The 8,119-nt window shown below is 44.7% G+C and overlaps 1 pseudogene; it reads left to right on the top strand.

Annotated features, from left to right (window-relative positions):
- The first annotated feature begins 510 nt into the window (after positions 1-510).
- On the top strand, positions 511-5,122 carry LOC130016770 (casein kinase I-like; annotated as a pseudogene).
- The last annotated feature ends 2,997 nt before the right edge of the window (positions 5,123-8,119 follow it).

The raw sequence follows: 8,119 nt of genomic DNA, 5'->3' as shown, positions 1-8,119 counted from the left end.
AAATATGATGTGGTGAAATAAACGGATACTTCTCTAAAAATTGACATTCCCATAGACTGTTGGCATGTAAAAAGGTGTTTATCAACACTTTCTGTCAGGGAAATGTAAACAAAAAGGACATGAAGATCATCTCTCACCACTGACAATAGACAATATTAGAAGACTGGAGACAACCCGTGTTGAGACTTCCTCTAAATGGAGCACTGTTTCAGTGTAGGTGGGAGTGTGGTCTGATTCAGCATATATGAAAAACACTGAGCGATCTCTCCAAAACTGGAACTAGAGGCTGCAGCCGGAGTAACGGGATGTCGTTGTCTGTGGAGAGAAAGGGGTCCCTCCGGCAGGAGGCGGCGGCAGCCTGGGCAGCGGGATCGCCGCCCTAAACTCAGCGTGCCCCCACCCCCGTTTTCCGTCCACCTCTTCCACCGCCACCGCAGTGCTCCGTGGACTAGCCTGTCAGCCTTCAGAGGTGCCGGGGACTGGCCCCAGCCTCCAGCTTCGTCGCTCATGATGGCAAGCAGCAGCGGCTCCAAAGCCAAATTCATCATCGTGAGGAAATACAAGCTGGTACAGAAGATCGTGTCCGGCTCCTTCGGGGACGTTTACCTGGCCATCAACATCACCAACGATGAGGAAGTGGCCTTGAGCTGAATTCGCAGAAGACCCAGGACCCACAGCTGCCAGACGAGAGCGCTGTAAGATCCTCCAAGGTGGGGTCGGCATCCCGCACGTAAGGTGGTATAGTCAGGAAAAAGAATACAATGTGATAGTCATGGATCTTCTTGGACCCAGCTTCGAAGACCTCTTCAGTTTCTGTTCAAGAAGATTCTCAATCACTTAATCACTTAAGTTCTTGTTAGTCGTCGATTTGCTCGAGCGGGCACCAGTAATATCGCCATTTGTCCCTGTCACGTGCTAGTGTAGCCCAGTGGCCTCTGTTTGCTCTGGGAAAATGAAGAGCCTCAAACAGATCGTTCATGATCTTGATGAAGAAGTCTGAACATCTGGTAGGTGGGCAACCATGCGGTCTTTTGACATCCCATGGAATCCAGTCGGTAACAGCTCTAGTCCAGCGGTCGTCTTTAAATCTCATTACGTGACCAGACCATTTGATTTTTGACACCTTGGAAAATGAGACAGCATCCCTGATTCTTGATCGTCGACGGATGTTCGAACTCAGTATTCTTTCTCTCATTTGAGTGAAACGTGATATTCCAAGCATAGCTCTTTCTATTCTTCTTTGGGAGACCGGAATAGCATTCTCATCCAGTTTGTGTAGGGCCCACGTCTCTGAGGCATATGTAAATGCAGGAAGAACAGTGGAATCAAAAAGATGTGCCTGGAGCCGGAGGTTCTTCATCCTCTTAGCTATTTCTTCAACGTTCTTGAAGGCGTTCCAAGCCGCTCTCTTCCTCCTGCGCATCTTGGGTGCCAGGTCATTTGTCATGTTGACTTCTCGACCTAGGTACACATAGTTGTTGCATTCGAAGATGGTCATTCTGTTGAGAGTGAATGGGGCATCAGGAACGAGGCTGTTTCTCATAAACATTGTATTTGTAAGATTCAGCTGCAGTCCTACCTTTCCACACTCACGGTCGAAGTCGGCCAGCATTTGTGCGCTTGGCTGATGTTTGGTGTTATTAAAAAAATGTCATCAGCAAAGCGGAGGTGGTGAAGTTGCCGGCCATCAATCTTCTCTCCCATTTCTTCCCATTCCAGTCGTCGCATGATGTTCTCGAGGGTGGAACTGGAGAGTTTCGGTGAAATAGTATCACTCTGCCAAACCCATCTCTTGACATCAATGATTACTTCTTCGTAGAATGGTGAGATCCTGGTAGTGAATCCACAATACAGCTCATGGAGGATCTTGATGTATTGGGCTTGAATGCCCTGATTGGCTAGGGCTTCAATGACCGCTTCCCTCTCAACAGAATCAAAGGCCGTCTTTAAATCAATGAATGTTAGACAGAGAAGCATCTTGAACTACTGAGAAACCTCAATGAGCTTGGTTATCGTGTGGATATGGTTGATGGTGCTGAATCCTTTGCGGAACCCGGCTTGCTCACATGGTTGTCCTTCATCTAGTGTTCTGCCAATCCTATTTAGGATGACTCAAGTGAACAACTTGTAGATGGTAGACAATAGGCAGATTGGGGGATAGTTGCCAATGTCATGGATGTCTCCCTTCTTGAACAGTAGTACGGTCCTGCTGGTTTTCCATTGGGACAGAACCTTGCATTCAGACAGGTAGCGTGTGAATGGCCCAGGCAGTGTATTGATGAGTACTGGTGGCAGGTTCTTCAGGTGTTCAGGTCTGACCTTGTCTGGGCTGGGTGCTTTTTGTTTCTTTACTGACGAAATGGAGTGTCGGATTTTGGAAGGGAGAACATTGGGAAAGACATATCCATCCTGTGGAATTTGGTATTTCAGCAAGTGGACATGGCTATCGAAGAGATTTGAGTAGAATTCATGGATAATCTTCTCCATTGCCATTCTGGAGGATGTGTTGGATCCATCAGGACGTCGGAAGGCAGTCATCTTGGTCTTGTAGTTGGCGAAGGACAGTCGGGCATTGAGAATACTTTTCCCAGCTTTTGCTGCATCTACCAGCACTTCTGCTCTTCTCTCTTTGAGGTCTTTCTTGATCGCATCTCTGCACTGCTTTGCGAGCTCAGACATTAGCTTTCGGTTGCGTGAGGCTTATGCCAAGCCACGTTTGTATATAAGCTCAAGAGTTTTTGAAGACAGGCTTTTTTTGTGGCTATCTGTCTCTTGGCGTTCCTCACACAATCATGGAGGTGCTGAACCAGTCGATCGTATTCCTCATCAATGTTGTCAACAATGGCATCTTCCCATGTTGCTGTAATAGTGCCAAAGAGCTCCCAGTTGGTGGTCATTCTGGGAGTTCCATTTTTAAACTTTGCAGCCCTTTCTCCCCGCTCTGTGAAGTAGAATTTTGCACGAAGGAGATGGTGGTTCGATCCCGTTAGGAATTTTGGAACAACAGTGACATCTTTCAGGCAAAACCGTCGATTGGATATGATGTGGTCTATTTCGTTGTGGAATCGTCCACCGGGAGACTCCCATGTCCAACGTTTAGATTCTGCCTTCTGGAACTCTGAGTTACCATGGATGGTCTTGGTCGACATGATAAACTCAGACAGTCTCTCACCCTGTTCCTTCCATTCTAGGCCATGTGTCCCGATGTGAAGTTCTTCAGCTGATCTTCTTGGTCCTATCTTGGCATTAAAATCACCCACAATGATCTTGTAGAAGGTGTTTTCTTCTTTATAGAATTTCTCCAGCTCCCTGTAGAACTTCTTGATTTATCTTTCATCATAATGAGATGTTGGTGCGTAGATAGAAACTGCTGGCAGTGAGCCATATGTATTCAAATGTAAACGTCTGATTTGGGTTGTTAGGCATTCGAATGAATCAATGCTCATGGCCAAGTTTGTGTTGACAAGAACACCGACGCCTCCGACACCTCTTTTATCACATGTTCTGAGGAAGAATTCTTCTCCAGTGTCAAAAACGGCATGGTGAGATTTGTACCTTCTTGTCTCGGTCAGACCAATGATGTCGTACTTGATCATTCGCACTTATACCATCAGGTCCTCGATGGATGCTTCTGATGCTAGCGTACGTGCATTGAAAGTACAGATAATCATTTTTGTCTTTCTTCATTTTGGCAGCCTAGTTCGGCCTTGACATTTTATCTGCCTCTCCTTTCTCATCCTTCTCAGTGCTGCCATGTCGGTGAAGACTTCAGGGTCAGGTGAATGAGATACATTGTAGTTACTGGTTTTGGCATATTGAATACACAACGGATAGCTTGCCATGCTCTTTCATGTTGGCAGAATACTCTCGGTAACTTTCCAGTCTTTCTGAGAGGGAGAGAGGCTTTTGGGGTGACCTCTAATCGCCCTCATAGGTGTTACCATATTTGAACCCTATCAAATATGGTATGGCAATTCCGGAAGATGGGTATTTAGTGTCTTATGGTGTGTCCAGAAAGCATCCTGGGGTGTGGTGGCGGCTGGGTAGTGGAGGTAGTGTTGGTAGTGGAGGTCTGCCAGTGGGGTATTTATCTGGTCCCGGTAGGGGTAGGGTGGGTCTTCTGTGCGCAATCCGATTTCTGGATCTCTGTTGATTGGTTGAAGCAGAGTGGACAGGGTAGTGTTAGTCTCCTGATTAGAATCCCTTTGTCACCTGTGATTGGTGAGAGCAAGCAGAGAATCTCTGTCCTTGGGTCCGTTGAGCCTGGAGTCCAAGGTCTCATAAAGTTCTGCTTATCTTCTTCTGTGGATCTTCAGTCGTGTGTGAGTCTCGGCCGGAGCTGCCACGTGGGTCCAGAAAGCGTCCTGGAGTGTGGCGGCAGTTGGGTAGTGGAGGTAGTGTCGGAGGTAGTGTTCAAGGAGATTCACAATGAAAAATGAAAACTCTCCTTATGTTAGCTGACCAGATGATCAGTAGAATTGAAAATGTGCATACAACGAATTTTATGCACGGAGACATTAAACCAGACAACTTCCAAATGGGTATTGGGCCTCACTGTAATAAGTTATTCCTTATTGATTTTAGTTTGGTCAAAAAGTACAGAGACAACAGGACACTACAACACCTACCGTCCAGGGAAGATAAAAATCTCACTGGCACTTCCCAGTGTGATAGCATCAATGCACATTTTGGGATTGAACTAAGTCCCCGAGATGATATGGAATCTTTAGGATATGTTTTGACGTACTTTAATAGAACCAGTTTTCCGTGGCAAGGACTCAAGGCTGCAACAAAGAAACAAAAATATGAAGACTAGTTAAAAGTAGATGTCCGCTCCTGTTGAAGTTTTATGTAAGGGATTTCCCACGGAATTTGTCATGTACTTATACTACTGTCGTGGGCTGCGCTTTGAAGAGGCCCTGGATTGTGTGTATCCGAGGCAGCTATTTCGCATTCTTTTCAGGACCCTGAACCACCAATATGACTACACTTTTGATTGGACAACGTTTTAAAGCAGAAAGCAGCACAGCAGGCAGTCTCTTCAAGTGGGCAGGGTGAGCAGGCCCAAACTCCCACAGGCAAGCAAACTGACAAAACCAAAAGTAACATGAAAGTTTTCTGAGCATGAATTGAGGAACAGAAGAAGCAGAGTGGATGTCTGGAGCAGCATTTGTTTCTCCCCAAATCTAGACGTTTTAGTTCTAGCCATTGGTTGTGGACAACCATTTACTTGGTGTAAGGAACTTAATTTCAGTATAAACTGGCTCTGAGCAGCATTGGTGATGCTGTATCCTGAGTTGTAACCACTATAATTGTGAATATTAACTGAGATAGTGAAACATGGTGTCCAGTTTTCTATTGCATTTTTTCAAGTGGAAAAGTTAACTAAATGGTTGATACACAAATTGGTGAAATTGTGCATATGGCATTTTTTTGGTTTGTTTCGTTAAACATTTTTTTTGAAATATAATTCTTTGAGATCTCATTTCAGAAGAATGGCATGAACAGTCTTCAGCCACAGATGTGATGGTTATAAATGCTCACAATTGTGCATTCTTAGGGTGTATCTATCCCTGGGTTTGGCAAGTTGTTCACTTAAAACATTCTTAAAGTGGTTGGCTTCTTGTTTGAAAGCCAGCTGATAAGGTAGCAACCAAAGATTCCAGTTTTTGAGCATATAAAAGACTCTGTCTGCTTACCTGTGCTAGAAAATAGCAGCGTCTAAAATGAAGACTTAAGAAAAAAAACTTAGTGTCTACTAGATTATACTTAGGACTCTGCATTAACTCTATAATGTTCTTGGCATTGGTATTAAAAAAAAGTATATTTGTCACAGATTTAGTTAATATCTTACAACTGGTCATGTATATATGTTGCTTAGGTAAATATAATAACTGTAAACATCTATATGACCTGGGATTTTTATTTTGAAATGGGAGCTTTTTTATTTACAAGTTCATTAAAAACTAAACATTGAAAAAAATTGGATATAGCATTTCCACATTTCCCGGGATAATATTTTTCCCTAATATGAAATATTAATTTGAGAATATATATAAAAACATATGTTCACTGCAGCATTTAGTATAAAGATCAGGACATATAAGCAATCTCTATATTCCATAAAAGTTTCAGGGCTAAGAAGTTGTGCTGTATACCTACAATGTAATAATATGCAGTTATAAGAAAAGGTAAAATAGTGCAGATTACTGCAACATGGATGGAACTATAGAATATCAGATTAAATGAGGAAAGTCTGATGGGAAAGTATAAATTCAGACAATCTCATTCATCTGTGGTACACAGAGAACAGAGGTTCAGGATGGACAGGATCCAATGATAATGGCCTCTGCATCATAACCATACTCTGCTGTTCCTGAGAAGAATTGGGTGGGGTCTTAGATCACTAGTAAGAAAAGACCAAGCACAGGAACCACAGAAGAGTGTGGAGGTCTGTGGGGATTTGGTGCTGGAGAAGCATGGGGAGTTTGGGACTCACAAGCATCAACACTCAGACTATTGTCATCGTGTTTCCACAATGACGATATAAAGGTAAGGGGAAACCCTCTTTTGTGAAAAGGAATGATATTTTCTTGAATGAAAATCAACCACACAAAATCTAAAGGGATATAACAGTCTTTAGTGGACTCTGAGACAGGAAGAGGAATACAAATTTGTACTAGAAGAGGAGAGGATTTAATTAAAAATTTTATACTTGATTTGTTAAATTTGACTTACATTTTGTAATAAAAAGAAAGTGATCCCCTAAAAAGGCGAAAAAAGAATTGTAAACAAGATTTAGAAGAAAGAAAAGAAAGTTCCCCCTCGAAGGCCCCTGTCCTCTGCCCCTGGGCACAGTTCTGGAGACCCAGGAGCAGAGCGTCCCCTGGTGGTCACACGCACCCCTGCAGCACCACTGTCTCCCTCAGCAGGTTTGTGTCTGGGCTCACAGGAACTTGCCCTCACTGTGTCTCTTGCACAATAATACACGGCGGTGTCCTCAGTTACCGAGTTGCTCAGTTTTAGGTAAACTTGGTTCTTGGAGGTGTCCCTGAAGATGCTGAGTCGAGACTGAAGACTTAGGTTACAGTTTGTGCTTCCATCACCCCATATACGAGCAATCCAATCCAGCCCTTTTCCAGGGATCTGGCGGACCCAGACCACAATATTGCTGGTAAGAGAGAATCCAGAGACCGAGCAGGTGAGGGACAGCATCTGCGAGGGCGTCACTAGGCTTGGTCCCGACTTCTGCAGCTGTATCTGGGACAGGACGCCTGGGAACAGAGACCCACAAATTGAATCACGTACTCAGAGGTCCCATGCCCACCTAGGAGCCTCTGTCCAGGGAATACTCACATCTGGGAGCTGCCACCAGAAAGAGGAAGAACCAGCGCTGATGCACCTTCCTGCCCACAAGGTCCATGTTCTCTGACACTGTGTCAGGGGAAGAGGGAACCTGAGTTGGGGTGAGTGTGAACGTGGTTTTAATCCTGGGTCCCGAGTGCATATTTGCATGGGGGAGCCTCTGTAAAGATAGGAGGTGACTGAAGGAGGTTTGTGTGTGGGACCCCTGGGAGGAGGTGCTGAATGTGCTTCATAACACTTAGGTCTGTCCCTGGGGCACTCTCTGAACTGGGCCTCTTCCTCCAGCACAGGAAACATGCTGAGGAGCTATCAGGAAACAGGAATTGCTAAGGGGGAAACATCAGCTGTGGAGGAGAGTCCCCATGTCTCAGGTCCCTAAGGACAAAACCCAACACCCGTTGGGCCTCTACCCTGTAGACAGGCCACTGCCCCTCCATGTTCCTGTGTTGTTTCTTCTGTTCTCCAATTATCTGTGGGAATATTGGGTTTGAACAGTCAGGTTTATTGTTACAGTGAATTCTGACAGAGCTGAGTCAAACCCAAAGTCAATAAAATTTGGCAGGAGTGTCTTCTCACTTTTATCTTGGATAAAAATTCCTTATTCTGAAGCAGATTTATCTTAACTATTCAAAGTAGTTTTGAGAATGGTCATTGTCACTGATGATGGACTTAATTGGAACAAGGAAGTGCCTCTGCCTGGAGACCTGCCTGGTGTGGTTGTCCTGGTAACAGCACCTGATCCTGCTCTGTCCTG

Source organism: Sorex fumeus, unplaced genomic scaffold (genome assembly GCF_029834395.1).
Source record: "Sorex fumeus unplaced genomic scaffold, SorFum_2.1 ptg000167l, whole genome shotgun sequence".
NCBI classification, from domain to species: domain Eukaryota; kingdom Metazoa; phylum Chordata; class Mammalia; order Eulipotyphla; family Soricidae; genus Sorex; species Sorex fumeus.
This window is presented reverse-complemented; position numbering and strand designations above follow the sequence as displayed.